This window comes from Amblyomma maculatum, chromosome 6 (assembly GCF_055883805.1).
Source record: "Amblyomma maculatum isolate TAMU_Amacu chromosome 6, ASM5588380v1, whole genome shotgun sequence".
Taxonomy (NCBI): domain Eukaryota; kingdom Metazoa; phylum Arthropoda; class Arachnida; order Ixodida; family Ixodidae; genus Amblyomma; species Amblyomma maculatum.
The window spans coordinates 186,479,540-186,495,360 of NC_139349.1; positions in this window are offsets into that span (position 1 = coordinate 186,479,540).

Below are 15,821 nucleotides of genomic sequence, written 5' to 3' on the forward strand. Positions count from 1 at the left end.
GCCACCCACAGACACTTGCGCACTGCACACACCCAGTGGCCGCAACGCCTCTCCACTCACACCACAAAACGTTAAAGCACGGTCATATTCAAACATCACTTTGCGTCCCAACAAGCGCCTAAACTGATTACTCATCACAAACACAGTCGCACCCGTATCCACCAAAGCTAATGTATACACACCATCAATGAACACACGAATTTTGTTTTTGAGCATGTGGGATTCGGGCTTGCTGCGGCTGCCCTTTGCGCGGCCGCCGCCCGCTTCCCAGTTGTTCTCCCCGTTCCCTTTCTCCCGCCTGAGGCGGCGGAGAGGGGCTCGAACGACTTGTCACTGTCGTTCGGGCCACAGCTCCGCCCTGGCGTTCCAGTGGTTGTTCTCATTGGCGCCTTTTGGCGGGGACACGGCACCGCTTCGACAGCCGCGCTCGCGCGACTGTCGGAGCGGAGCTGAGAGAGAGACCCCTCCGAGACATCGCAAGGTGCGTACGCAACCGTTCTTGTCTGCCGGCCTTTGTCCGCGCAGACCAGTGTGTACTCGAGTTCGTCTGCTCTGGGTCGTACCTGAGAGCGCAACTCGAGCCTGTCGATCGTGATCCAACGATCCGCGACAGGCGTACCTTGCGGTGGTTGCCCACACTCTCTCAAAGGAACCCTTTGGTCACTGCGAGAGAGATCACAGCACGCCCTTGCGTGCTTGCGGCGCGCACTCCGTGTCACTTGTGCGCGCAGGGGAGCCTAGCTCCTCGCGTGCTCCCTTGACACGGTGACTGCGTATGTGTGTGTATGTGCGTTTTGTATATATGTGTATGTGTGTGCGTGTGTGTGCCGCTGGAGGATGGCGTTTCAATAAACGTCTCCTTTGTGAACTTGGAGGTTTGTGTCCTTGCAGCGAAGTGCTCTCCTCCCGATGGAGGTTGAGTGCGCGCTGCAGTGTTTCAGTGCGCGCGCGGTGACGGCTGATCGGGGCTTCGGCTCGCGCGACGCTCGAACCCGCGGTGGTTGGTGGCCTATGTCCACGTAGAAACCACAACTGGCGCCCAACGTGAATTGTCCCTGGCTCCATGAGTCGTTGGACAGCACATCGGCCGAGCCGGTCGCCTTGACGATCAAGCTCATGCGCCATGCCTGCCGCCCCCTGCGCGGCACTCGGCAAAGGCACTGAAACACGCTACATGGTTCTTCGGACCACCCTGCGGTGCGACCGTTGACCATATGCCTCCGCTGTTTCAGCTTTACGCCGTTGCGGAAGCAATGTGCGCGACGCCGCCGCTGCCGGCATCTCCGCACAACAGTACCCGTACCCCGCTTGCAGTCATTTCTGTTCAGGGAACGGCGAGGCGTCGGCCGGGCTCCCTCTGGAAAACGGACCGAAAGCGCGCTCAGTTGGCTTGATGCGGCTCCTTGAACTTGCGAGCCGGCTGGCGCGCCATTCTCTCTTGGTACAGCATTTCGACTTTTCGGTGCAGTATCTACAGGGGAGAACGAACGTGGTAGCTGACGCGCTATCCCGTGCCCCACTCGCCCGCGGCGGCGTCTTTACGGACGGCGGGCGAAGGGGGCGAAACAGCGGACGAGCCGCAGAGCGGCACGGAGGGGACGCCCGCAGACGGGTTCCCCATTCCGCTATCCGGGTAAGCAGCGCTTCGCAAAGCAGGCGAGGGTGAAAGCTCTTTGTGAGCACATCTGAGACGCCGATGCTAGCGGAAGTTTTGCTGCGAACCTGCGGGGGGACGAAACCAGGCTCTCCTTTGAGATGACTGGGATCGTTTTCGGCCATGAAGAGCTACGACGGTCCAGCAAAATGACCCGTTTTGTCGCGATGTCAGCGACGGTCTCTGGGAGACGAAGCGCCGTTACGCTGCTTGTATTGCAGCGGGCGCAGCGCCGTTACGCTACTTGTATTGAGCGGGCGCAGGGGGGCACGAGCCAGCGTGTGTCGCGGCGTGCCCCGGGGATTCATGTTTGCTGGGCCATGACGGGCTCGCGCTGAAATCATAGCCACGGATGATGAGTCCATGAACCATTTGAAGTGGCTATTCCCCAATGTCTGAGCGGCGCTCTGTTGCGTTCTCTCACGACAAACCATTGGCTGGTCATCTGAGTGGCTCCAAGGTTTCAAGAAACTGAGTCAATCGGTGACTGCAGCCCGGCATGAAGCGCGACATTTTCCGCTATTGCCGTTCCTGCCATGTCTGTCAAACGGTGAAGTCAAGGGGTGGCAAGCCACCGGGCATGATGAAACCAATTGACAGTGTGCGTCCGTGGCAGATGGCCACCTGCGATTTGATGGGGCCTTTCCCCAGTAACAAGCAGGGGCTCATTGCTGGAGAATCTCCCTATGGGGAGAGCCAGCCGTGCCTACATTGCAGACCTGAAGGCCTATGCGTAACGGTCTGACGAGCTTGCGCTGGTGCCCATTGTCACCATAGGCAAGCGCCAAGGCACACCCGATGCGGTGGAACGCAGCCGTGCCCCGCACCGGTACAAGGTGAGGCGACGTTCACCTGTGTGATTGATGCCGGACGGCGGGCCTTTTCCGCAACAGAAGGCATACCGCTTCACCGAACGAGCTTGCTCGTTCAACCCTACCCGGAAGCAAGGTTGGTCTCCCCCTTTTCTAGCTCGCTCAGTTCCAGCCTTTGTGATTTATTTTTGTTTTTGTGTCTCTTTTTCCATTTTTTTGTTTTCTTCTGTTTCCGTTCTTGCTTCCTATCTTGTAAATATTGTACAGTGAGTGCCTTCTTTTGTACAGCGCGTCTTCTCTCATCTTTCTTCTTGAAATTGCGAGGGTCGCTCATTAGGCAGCCCCGACGCGCGGTCTTTCCGGTGTGTGTGGAAAGGAAGTTGGGGCCGTTTGGGGACGGGGAGCATGGACGATGCCCATTTCACCCAAGGCCGCCGCGGTTGCGAAGGTGCTCGGGACAGGTTCGTCGCTGAAGGTCGGCATCGCCCTTTGGTGTGTGAGTGGCTGTGCGTGTGCGTGCCTAGGCTTGGAGGCGACGACGTCGCGTCATGTGTGTTTGCCGGCGTGTGCGAAGCGCGGTGGAAAGGAATCCCCGCGCGGTCTTCCCATGTGCGCCTTGGATCGCCACGGAGTCACGGACTTTTCACACCCGGGGCCTCTTCGGCGTGTTCGCTGTCCCTGCACCTAAACCTGTACCACCACCGACCGAGATCGTTTGCAGCCAAAGATGAACGTTGGCCACCCAGAAGTCAACGAGCGGTGAGTCACCGCAGGCTCCCTGAGCTGCACCGACGAACTTTGGAACTTCTGTACATAGTTGTGTGTGTACATAGTTGTTCTGTACATAGTTGTGTTTGTACATAGTTATTCTGTACATAGTGGTGTTCTGTACATGATTGTGTTCTGTACATAGCCGTTGTTACTTAGCCTCCGGAACTTTGTACATTATTCTTCATGTCATCTTGTTCATTTTTTTTTGTGCGCCTTGCTAATGTTTGTCTTTCTTGAGTGTCTGTCTTTTCGAGATATTTCTTGCTGGAACTGAAGTGTAGTTGACTGTTGCGTGAGGATAGCATTCTTTTCTTCATGCTGGGGACCTGCCGCGTGCTTTCACTGATGGGTAGGAGGGCAATTAAGGAGAGGAGGATGTGGGATTCGGGCTTGCTGCGGCTGCCCTTTGCGCGGCCGCCGCCCGCTTCCCAGTTGTTCTCCCCGTTCCCTTTCTCCCGCCTGAGGCGGCGGAGAGGGGCTCGAACGACTTGTCACTGTCGTTCGGGCCACAGCTCCGCCCTGGCGTCCCAGTGGCTGTTCTCATTGGCGCCTTTTGGCGGGAACACGGCACCGCTTCGACAGCCGCGCTCGCGCGACTGTCCGAGCGGAGCCCAGAGAGAGACCCCTCCGAGACATCGCAAGGTGCGTACGCAACCGTTCTTGTCTGCCGGCCTTTGTCCGCGCAGACCAGTGTGTACTCGAGTTCGTCTGCTCTGGGTCGTACCTGAGAGCGCAACTCGAGCCTGTCGATCGTGATCCAACGATCCGCGACAGGCGTACCTTGCGGTGGTTGCCCACACTCTCTCAAAGGAATCCTTTGGTCACTGCGAGAGAGATCACAGCACGCCCTTGCGTGCTTGCGGCGCGCACTCCGTGTCACTTGTGCGCGCAGGGGAGCCTAGCTCCTCGCGTGCTCCCTTGACACGGTGACTGCGTATGTGTGTGTATGTGCGTTTTGTATATATGTGTATGTGTGTGCGTGTGTGTGCGTGTGTGTGCCGCTGGAGGATGGCGTTTCAATAAACGTCTCCTTTGTGAACTTGGAGGTTTGTGTCCTTGCAGCGAAGTGCTCTCCTCCCGATGGAGGTTGAGTGCGCGCTGCAGTGTTTCAGTGCGCGCGCGGTGACGGCTGATCGGGGCTTCGGCTCGCGCGACGCTCGAACCCGCGGTGGTTGGTGGCCTATGTCCACGTAGAAACCACAAGCATTATAGTTGGAGGGATGTTGGCACACAGCACATTTCCAGCGGCATCACCCCCATTGGTCGCGCTGGTTAGTTTTCCTGCTGAGGATCCTGAGGCGACATGTAGCGCCGTCGTGGTGATGGAGAACGACGCGCACGGAAGGCGGGTGGTGGAGTAACACTTCCATCAGATGCAGGGGAGTGGTCGCGGAGATTCTGGTTATGGATGTTGCGGTAATACCCACGCTGAGTATTTGATTTTTGAAAAACGGGATTGTATTGCCGATTGTTGGGTAGTGTTGGAAGCGCCGGGCGGTTATAGCGAGGTGGGAACCTACTGCGGCAGTATCTGGCGATGTGACCTTCGACGCCGCAGCGGTAGCATATCGGCAAGGAAGGTAGAAAATGCTGTTGCGAATAAGAGCAGGGAACAGCTGGGTGCGTCGTAGGTGTGGCTGAATGCTCATACGGCTCAGAAATCCTGGTAGATCGAATGGAAGATCTATGTGCACTTGAGGCGACGTCATACCTTGGGGCGTCAGGCATCGACGAATTCCGGTTGGCGAAATGCATAGGAGGATAGTCAATAGAAGCTGCAACTTCAGGAGCTTGTGGGAAAGGCTGCACTGTAATCGCTTGTGGTGGTGAAGCCGGCTGTCTAGATACCCTCTGGACAGAGACTTCAGCAGATTCGTGCAGGAAAAGTGGGTTGAGCCGCAGTAGTTCTTCCCGCACGATTTACCGGATCGTCGACGGAAGATCTAGTTGGGCGTGGTCATCAAGGCTGGCCACGGTAGGCACGTTGGCCAGCCGCCCAAATTTTGGCGCAATACGACGCGTTTTGAGAACTTGAAAAGCGCGGATGTGTTTAATAACATCGGAGACGGTTTCAAGGGTGTCTTTGGCGATTACAAAGTTGTACACGTAAGCCGCGATGCCCTTCAAAATGTGGCCGACTCTGTCTTCTTCGGGCATGTTGGAATTCACACATTTGCACAATCTGAGGATCTCTTCATTATAAGTGGTACAAGTTTCATCCGGCAATTGAGCTCTTTGGGCAAGGGTCTGCTCAGCCCGCTTTTTGCTCGGTACAGAGTCACCAAAACGCTGTTTGATCTCGGTGGCAAACCGTTCCCAAGTTGTCAAATTGTCCTCGTTATTCTCGAACCATGTTATAGCTGTGTGAGTTAGAAAGAAAACGACATTTGTGAGCATGGTGATAGGGTCCCACCGGTTGTACCGACTAACTCTTTCATAATGAAGCAGCCACTTCTCAACGTCCTCACTTTCTTCTCCTGCAAACGGTCGTGGTTCCCGGTAAGGCTGGCAGGGAATAGAGCTGGAGGGGGCAGGCCTGTCACCAGCCTGGCTTGCAGCGTCGCGGCTGGCACGGTTAGAATCGGTGTGGTCCATGATGGTTGGAAGCGGTGGCAGTCCAGCAAGGCGGCGACTACGTCGAAACTCCAGCTGGTCTTGCTGCGCCGTAGGTAGGGATTGAATGGAGCACCTCCACCAAGTTGTTACTGTTTATTTACAGTGATATGGCAGTGGGATAAGGTGAAGCCTACTAGCCCCCAGGTACCAACGCTTTCTCCTCTTCTTCTCCCAGATCATCACAACCCTTCGTCGTCGTCAGTGGCGTGACAATATAATACAACACATTTGCTAATATATGAATTATAATAACATTTAAAACTCAACCCTACAACGTTTACTTTGACTGTTATACTAATACCTTATATCATGCAAGCAATTTGAGATTAAAGTTACTTACTTATGAAATCATTTTCATTTCGGTGCTACATGGATGGTTTCGCGTGTAGCGCAGAAAGACGGTTTTGCTGTTGCAGACGAGTTGCTGTCATGTTAGCCTTGAAGAAGCTTCGATGTGATCACTGCTCATTAGTTTTTTTGTTATTGCTATTCTTGTACAGGCTTGGGAAAAATTCGTATTAAAATGGACAAAAGTGGCTACCATGCCACAATGTATGTCATACGCTTTTCGAACCTTGCTGAGCGACAGTGTTTTTTATATAAAGACTCCGTTCACGTATGTAGTACGTTGACGACATGCCGCTGCAGCATCTACCTTCTGTGTTCTTTCATTTCGGAGCTGCACGCATCACGGAATCCGCGAGCGACAGCGCGAAACCAGGCAAAAGCCACCCGCCGCCGCTGAAGCAGACGCGGAGCGAACAGTGAGCAGGTCGCACCCCTTGCGGCGGCGGAGAGCGTAACTCAAGGAGAAACGTTCCCATTGCTCCCGTGGCGATTGAGAAGGCCATAAGAAAGAGCGCGCACTCTCTCTCGAGACCGGCTGTGGTGAAAACATGCCCAGAGTCAGCGATGCAAGACGCCTCAAACCAGGCCTGATGTGCTGCTGAACCCCATACCATCCCCGACCAAGCCATTTCAGCAAATTAGAATGGATCTCCTTGGCTCCTTCCCGACCTCATCTAACGGTAACAAGCAGGTCATCGTGGCCACCGATTACCTTACCCGTTAGGCTGAATCAGAGGTACTGCCAATGGTACCGCAGAAAAAGTAGCCAAGTTTTTCGTCGAGCGCATTCACCTACGACACGCCGCCCTCGAAGTGCTCATCACGGACATGGGGACAAGACCTGGGGCGCCATCTTGCCGTACGTGATCTTCGCGTATAACACGGCCATCCAAAAGACAACCAAAGCGACCCCTTTCAAGCTTGTGTAAGGCAGGGAGGCCGAGACAACGCTTGAAGCGATGCTGCCGCACGTAACAAGACAACAACGACGTCACCGCCTACCTGCAGCTTGCAGAAGAAGCCCGAAGACTTACACGGCTGCGTATTAAAGACCAACAGCGGACCGACACCCGACGATACAACTTACGGCGACGCCAAGCACAGTACAAGACCAAGTGCGGGTTTGGACTCCAAATCGCTGTCGTGGCCTAAGTAAAACGTTACTACGCCGAGTCTTTGGCCCATACAAAGTTCTTCGGCGCATAGGACAACGATTACAAAGTAATTTCTGATGGCACGATCACATCTCAGCGGCGCCAGGCGCGTCCAGAAATCGACCATGTGGTGCGCCTGAAGCGTTATTTCGGGCGCTAAAGGACGGTAATTTTACATTCTACCATTTTGTTTACCTTTCTGTGTTTATTTTGTAAGCATCGAGGCGATGTTTTTTAAGGGGGAAGAGGGTGGGCATGGGGGGCCGCGAACGATTCAAGTCTCTTTTTTGACAGCCACCGGCATGCGGCCTTATCACAGTGATTCTAGCGTGTTGATCGATTGTGTCCTTTGGTTTTTGTTCATGCCCGTTGCCGCGACATGCTGCTTGATCATTTTCTTTGTCGCGCAAGATGCGTCGAGAGGAAGATTCCTGCTACTCGCGTGTGTTTGTGCAATGCTGCAGATTACGCTAGTCACGGTCTGCGGCTTTATCTGGATGTTTCCTTGCCGGCGGCGCTGGGAACGGCGCCGAGCAGAGGAAGAAGACGCCGGGAGAAGGAACCGAGACAAGAGAGGTCCTGCAGGCGGACCCCACCGTAGCGCCTGAAAACAACGGGGCCGGTCACACACGCCGGGCCGCAACAGCAACAACAGTGGCTGTCAACAACAACAATCACCAGATTCAACCGGACACGGAGGGATCGCCGAGAAAAAGGTGGGCCGAACCAACAGGTCTCCCGTTGCTCTAACCAGCGACACCGAATTCCCCACCCCCTCACCCCCTGCCAACCCCTTAATTCACAAGCGAATCCGCAAAAGGACAGTAGCGAAGTGATAGAGGTTAAAAGGAGTATAGAGCGCGAAAACGCTCATATCCAGGAGCAGAACGCCCAAATACAGGCGCTTATGAATAAGATCGAAACGCTAACTAGTAACGGCAGCTTGGCAAATTCAGGACCCCAAGACAACACGGCGGCAAGCAATGCCGCAGGCTTGCGCAGGGTGCCGCGGAGGCCCCCCTCTCGCCCCGCCAAGGGCGGACAGCGGGAGACGCGGAGGCCACACAACGTGCAGCAAATAATCTAGAGGCGATGGACGCCGAAGAGAGCCCCGCTAGCGGAGAGGAAGCGGCAAACCCAGAGAGCGCGACCACAGAGTAGCGACACAAATCCCGCGAGAAGGAGAGCTGATGGCCATTGCGGCCGCAGAAATGTTCCAGGTTGTGCTACTAGCAGTTTGCGACGTTGTCTATATTGTTCTCAGCAGCCTTTAAATTGTTCTTTTGCGGGCGCAAGTCAGCCCAATAAAGAGTTTCTTCAGTGCAATCACCGACTCTTCATTTGTGTCATCGACCCTGGTCACCACCACGTGACATCTGGTGGAGGGGCTGCCCTTGATCCTTCAAGCGAAGACCTCAGCATTGTTCCTGTCGCCCTGGAATACCAGCCTACAGGTCACCGAGCCAGCCGCCGACTCCAAGGCCTCCAACCCGAACACGGCCTGCTGCCTGACCCCGTTCGACTCCGGAAGGCATCAACTTTGGAAATGGCCCAGTCAGCAGCAGCAGCAGCAGCAGCTGTCTTTGAGTAGCCCCGGAGCCCCCCATCTTCCAAGGACTTCACACTGAAGATTCGGAGGACTGGATGGAACTCTCCGATCATCTGGCAGAATTCAACTGCTGGAACGACGAAGCGAATATACGGCAAGTCTATTTTGTTCTTCAAGGATCTGCCCGTATATGGCTCGAAAATCACGAGGCAGCTTTGAAGGATTGGGAGATCTTCAAGAAAGAGTTTTTGACTGCCTTTGCAAGTGTCATTCGGAAGGAAAGAACCAAGGTCATCCTTCAATCAAGACTTCAACTCCCAAACGAGCCCGTCCGCGTCCGCATAGAGGAGATGAAGCGCCTTATTTGCCGCGCCGACCCTAACATGACCGATGGTGAGAGAGTGAAATTTTTAATGCGAAGCGTTAAAAAGTCGCTTTTTGCAGGACTTGTGCGGAACCCGCCGAAAATTCTGGACTAATTTGAAAGTGAAGCATCGACCATTGAGAAGACGTTGGACACCCGGATGCGCTACTGCAAGCGACCACTTCAACCGGACTACTCAAGCCACTACCTCAGCGCATCTGCAAGCGGAGAAAGCCTTCGCGACCTCACCCGTCCGAGAGGAACTTTGTCGCTTACTGCCATTATTCCAACAATCCCAGGTTTCGAAGCTCGCGGACGTCGTCCGTGAAGAAGTCCAGCAGGCACTGGGCGTTCCTCGAGCGACGGCAGCGACAGATCCAGCTCAAGAGGCAACAGCAATGAACTGCGCTGCTGCATTACGTCGCCCTGCGCCCCGACGCTGTGACTTTCCAAGCCCTCGCCGCTACCGTCCTGTTCCTGAAAGCAGCCCCTTGGCCCCCGCCAGCCAAGCCTACCAACGACCCCCAAACCACAGGAAGGGCGACGCCTGGAAGACTGCGAACAACAGGCCATTATTCTTCCACTGCAGTGAGGCAGGCCACATTCTACGCCACTGCCCTTACCGACGAATCGGCCTCCGCGGATTTGAAGTCGACGCCCTACGACACCGCCCCTGTGAACGACCTCAAAAAATTGAGAGCTACGTACGTAGCGGTGAGTTGGCGCCACAAACCCGTCGATTCAGGTCCCCATCGCCGTACAGGGCCCGCTTTTCGTCGCCAGGCTGCAGCTACGAAGACAGTGAGCGAGAAAGGTCCCCAGGCCCTCGTAGGGGAAACTGAAGGTAGCAGCCTTTGGAGGTGAGGTTGCTATACGGCGAACTAACGAATATCCTCCGCCGCCGACGACGAGTTACGACGACGCCGCTATGACGCCCACATTACTTGTGAGACGCCCTCGACACGTCCAGACTTCAAGGTGACACCGCTACTACGCCCGTCGTCAACATCCAAGACGACACGACCAAACTTCAAGCTACCACTGCCGCCCAGAGAAGTGACGACGGTGTGCCCTGGCCGCGACCTCAGCACGAGACGAAGCAGAGATTGAACACCGAAGCTAACGTGCAATACTAGGGCGCGAACAAGCTACCTTGAAATTGCTGTCAACGGACGCACGGTTACACCGCCCTAGTAGACACCGGTGCCGACTACTCTGTCATCAGTGGAGCTTTCGCCGCCCAGCTCAAGAAAGTGACGACCACTTGAGATGGCCCGCTAATCTGCACCGCTGGTGGTAACCTTATTACACCATCGGGGCGATGCACCGCAAGGGTTACAGTAAATGGAAGTACCTACCCTACCAGCTTCGTCGTCCTACAGCACTGTTCCCACGATGTGATTCTGGGCATAGATTTTCTGAACGAACATCGAGCGATCCTCGACCTCCGATCCAATCTAATCAAGCTCTCGACCGACAAAGCCATACCTACTATGAAAACTTCGGCGCATCACGTCGCTCTCAACGTCCTCGATGGAGAATTGACCGTACCGCCCCGATCAAGCGTCATCGTCCCTGTGATTACATCATCATCATCATCATCATCAGCCTGATTATACCCACTGCAGGGCGAAGGCCTCTCCCATATTTCTCCACTTAACCCGGTTCTGTGCTAGCTGCATCCACTTGACCCCTGCGAACTTCTTAATCTCATCCGCCCACCTAACTTTCTGCCGCCCCCTGCTACGCTTTCCTTCCCTTGGAATCCAGTTTGTCACCCTCAGCGACCATCGGTTATCCTCTCTTCGCACTACATGTCCTGCCCATGTCCATTTCTTCTTCTTAATTTCTACTAGAATGTCGGTAACTTGAGTTATTTCTCTGACCCACTCTGCACGCTTTCTATCTCTTAATGTTACCCCTACCATTTTTCGTTCCATAGCCCTCTGGGTTGTCCTCAACTTAGGTAGAACTCTCTTGGTTAGTCTCCACGTTTCAGCCCCATAGGTGAGTACAGGCAAGATGCAACTGTTGTATACTTTCCTCTTGAGCGATACCGGTAAGCTGCTAGTCATAATCTGCGAGTGCTTGCCAAATGCGCTCCATCCCAATCGTATTCTTCTTGTTATTTCCCTTTCGTGGTCCGGATCTGCGGTTACTACCTGTCCTAAGTAGACATATTCGCCTACTACTTCCAGTATTTCGCTACCTAATGTAAACCGCTGTTCCTTCCCGAGGCTGTTGAACATTACCTTAGTCTTCTGTATATTGATTTTCAAGCCTACCTTTCTACTTTTCCTGTCTAGGTCATCAATCATTATTTGCAGTTCATCCCCCGAGTTGCTTAGCAAGGCAATGTCATCAGCAAATCGCAGATTACTGAGGTATTCTCCATTTACCCTTATCCCTAACTGCTCCCATTCCATGTCTCTGAATACTTCTTCTAAACAAGCTCTGAATAGCACTGGGCAGATTGTGTCTCCTTGCCTAACACCTTTCTTTATGGGAATTTTGTTACTTTCTTTATGCAGAACTATGGTTGCTGTGCAACCACTATAAATATCTTCCAGCACTTTCACATACGGCTCGTCTACCCCCTGATTTCGCAATGCCTGCATCACCGCCGAGGTTTCAACTGAGTCAAATGCTTTTTCGTAATCAATGAATGCTATGTATAAGGCCTGGTTATATTCCGAGCATTTTTCTATCACCTGATTGATGGTATGGATATGATCGATAGTAGAGTACCGTTTCCGAAACCCTGCTTGATTCTTTGCTTGATTGCAGTCTAAGGTTGTCCTGATTCTATTAGTGATTACCTAAGCAAATACCTTATACGTAACAGACAGTAAGCTGATTGGTCTGTAATTTTAAGGTCCTTAGAGTCCCCTTTTTTGTGAATGAGGATAATGTTTGCATTCTTCCATGGTTCCGGTACCGTCGATGACACCAGGCACTGCGTATACAGGGTGGCCAGTTTTTCTAGCACGATATCCCCCCGTCCTTCAGCAAATCTGTAGTTATCTGAACCTCTCCAGCTTATTTCCCCCTTTTCATAGTTTCTAGTGCTTTCTTGACCTCGTCCTTCGTCACTGGTGGAACGTCTGATTGTTTTTCCCTACCGTCAATCTCATTACGGTCCTGACTACTTTGGCTACTGTAGAGAGCTGTATAGAACTCCTCGGCTACTTTGACTATCTTTCCCATATTAGTGATGATGTTGCCCGCCTTGTCCCTTTCGCATACATCTGGTTTTTGCCTATGCCCAATTTCTTCTTTACCGCTTTAAGGCTTCCCCCGTTCTTTACAGCATGCTCAATTTTCTCCATGTTATACTTCCTTATATCGGCCACCTAGCGCTTATTGATTAGCTTTGATATCTCGGCCAATTCGATATGGTCTGTGATTACAACAGAAGTCCAAATCACGGAAGGGGTTGTCGAAGGAAACACTAAGTTGTTACTGGACAGAGGACTTTCTGACCCGTTTTTCTTTTCACGTAGTTAGTCAATGGGCGGAGCTTGACGTCAGCTGACGTCATAAAACAACGAATTACAGCAACCATTTCAAGCTTAGGCAATTTTAGCTGCATTTATTTCTTTTGTGTTCATACTTTTAGGTTTTTTATTGCCTCTATTTCTTCAATATCTTTACTATTTAAAATTGAAGGTTAGCTAACGCGGCTGAAGCGATGGCCGAGCTAGCCAAGCCGAGCGATGTAGATAATCAATCATACCGTCATACGAGTTTTTGTGATGCGCTGCCCTGTGCTCATCCAACAGCTATTAGCAGTGGCATCTGCATGAAAAGGGGCATGCATACCAATCTGTAGGCTGTGCGTGCGATTTCGTAGATGGCATTTCCTAGAGTCTGGAGCCTGTAGGGCATTGCTCCTTAGTCGTGGCAGCCTGAACGGTCTGAACCTGTTGTGATCTCATCTTGCAGGATAACGAATATGCGTGCGACGCGTCAAGGTAGTTGCGATTCAGTTCAGTCGTTGTCGTGTTCGACTCTTTGTGACCCAATAGACCACGTCACGCCACGCTTTCCGGTCTTTCACTATCTTCCTAACATCACATAACTTCATCTGCAGTGCCTCGAGGATGCTATCTAACCATCGCGTTCGCTGCCTACCCCTTCTCCGGCGACCCTCTACCTTTCCCAACATCAAATCTTTCTCTAGCGACTCCTCTCTTCTCATCAGATGACCAAAGTAGCTGACCTTTAACTTTAGAATTTGACCCTCCAATGAGCAGTCAGGGTTTATGGTCGACAATATCGACTGATTTGATCTTCTGGCAGTCCAAGGAACTCTCAAGAGTCTTTGCCAGCACCACAATTTAAACGCGTCAATTCTTCGGCGGTCAGCCTTTTTCACAGTCCAACTCTCGCATCCATACTTCACAACTGGAAAGACCATAGCACGAGTTATACGGATCTTGGTTGGCAGTGTAATGTCTCTGCTCTTTACTAGGCGGTCAAGGCTAACCATTGCTCTCTTTTCCAGAAGCAGGCGTCTCCTAATTTCATGGCTGCAGTCTCCTTCCGAGGTAATCTTGGAGCCCAAGAAGATAAAATCTGCCACAGCTTCCACTTCTTGTCCATTGATGCTCCAGTACTTGATAAGGCAAGACGCCATTATCTTTGTCTCTTTAATGTTCAGTTTAAGCCCAAACTTCTCACTGTCTGCTTGTACGCGCATCAGAAGTCTCTTGAGTTCCACTTCACTTTCTGCCATTAAAGTGGTATCATCCGCATATTTAAGGTTGTTGATACGTTTTACTGCAATCGTCACTCCAGCTGAAGACTCGTCCAGACCAGCCTTCCTCATGATGCACTCTGCATATAGGTTAAATAGGCAGGGCGACAGTATGCAGCCTTGCCTCACTCCTTTCTCAATCGGAAAACAATCACTAAGACCATGCCCAGTTCTGACTGTGGCCTCTTGTCCTTCATACAGGTTCCTGAGGAGACAGATGAGGTGAATTGGAACTCCCATCTCTTGGAGAGCTTGCCACAATCTGTTGTGATCTACGCAGTCAAACGCTTTCGCATAATCAATAGAGCAGAAGTAGATGGGTTTCTGGAACTCTCTTGCTTTTTTCATGATCCACCGAAGGTTGGCAATTTGGTCTCTAGTTCCTCTGCCCTTGCGAAACCCAGCTTGCACGTCCGGAAGCTCCCTATCCACATACTGCTGCATCCTACCTTGGAGGATTTTCAACATCACCTTGCTAGCATGCGAAATAAGCGCGATCGTGCGGTAGTTGGAACAATCTTTGGCACTGCCTTTCTTTGGAATGGGGATGTAAACTGACCTCCTCCAATCCTGTGGCCACTGCAGGGTTGTCCAAATCTTCTGACATAATGTATGCAGAATGTTAACAGCGTCATAGTTGAGGTTTTGAAGCAACTCAGCTGGAATGCCATCAATTCCGCTAGCTTTGTTCTTAGCAAGACAGGCTAAGGCCCATTCAACTTCACTCTTCAGGATGCCCGGCTCGAGATCAGTAATCACAACCGTCTTCTGTTGGGTTTGCACATTCGGGTCCTTCTTGTACAGTTCTTCTGTGTAGTCCTGCCACCTCTCCTTTATCTCTGAAGCTTCAGTGAGGTCCTTGCCTCGTTTGTCCCTTATCACGCCCAGCTTTGCACAGAAGCTTCCTTTGATATATTTGATTGTCCTATACAGAGCTCTTGTGTTCCTTAATTGGCTGTTGTCCTCAGCTGCTTGGCACTGTATGTTCAGGAAGGCATTCTTATCTCTCCTTGCTATTTTCTGAAAATGCGCATTGAGAACCTTGTATCTTTCTCTTTCCCCCATAACTTTTGCCATCCTCCTTTCCTCAGCTATTTGCAAAGCCTCTTCAAATAACCAGTTTGCTTCCTTGCATTTCTTTTGCTTTGGGACTACCTTAGTAGCAACTTCTTGCATTATATCATGAACATCAGTCCATATCTCTTCGGGCTCTCTGTCTTCTAGATCTAATTCTTGAAATCGATTCCTCACTTCCACAGCATATTCTAATGGAATTTGATTCAGATCATACCTGAAAGGCCTTCTAGTTTTCTGCGTTTTCCTCAATCGAAGCTTAATCGACCCCAGGCCTTGTTTTTACTGCTTGTATAGCGCTTCTCCATCTCTGCCGGCAAAGAATATAATCGATCCGATTCCTGTGCAGACCGTCCGGTGAAGTCCATGTGTACAGGCGCCTCTTGTGCTGTTGAAAATAGTATTCGCTATGGTCAGGTTGTTTTCTTCACAAAACTCTACTAGCCTGTGCCCAGCTTCATGTGGCTCGCCAAGACCGAACTTGCCTATAATTCCGGATATTTCTTCACTCCCGACCTTAGCATTCCAGTCTCCTATGAGAAAAACGACGTCTGATGATGGGGTGCGGTCTAAAAGGCATTGTAGGTCCGCATAAAATCTCTCAACGTCAGCTTCTTCAGCAGTGGTGGTCGGTGCATAGACTTTGATAACTGTTATGTTGAAAGGGTGACCTTGGATCCGAAGTGAAATCATTCGGTCGTTTTTGGGATTGTACCCTAG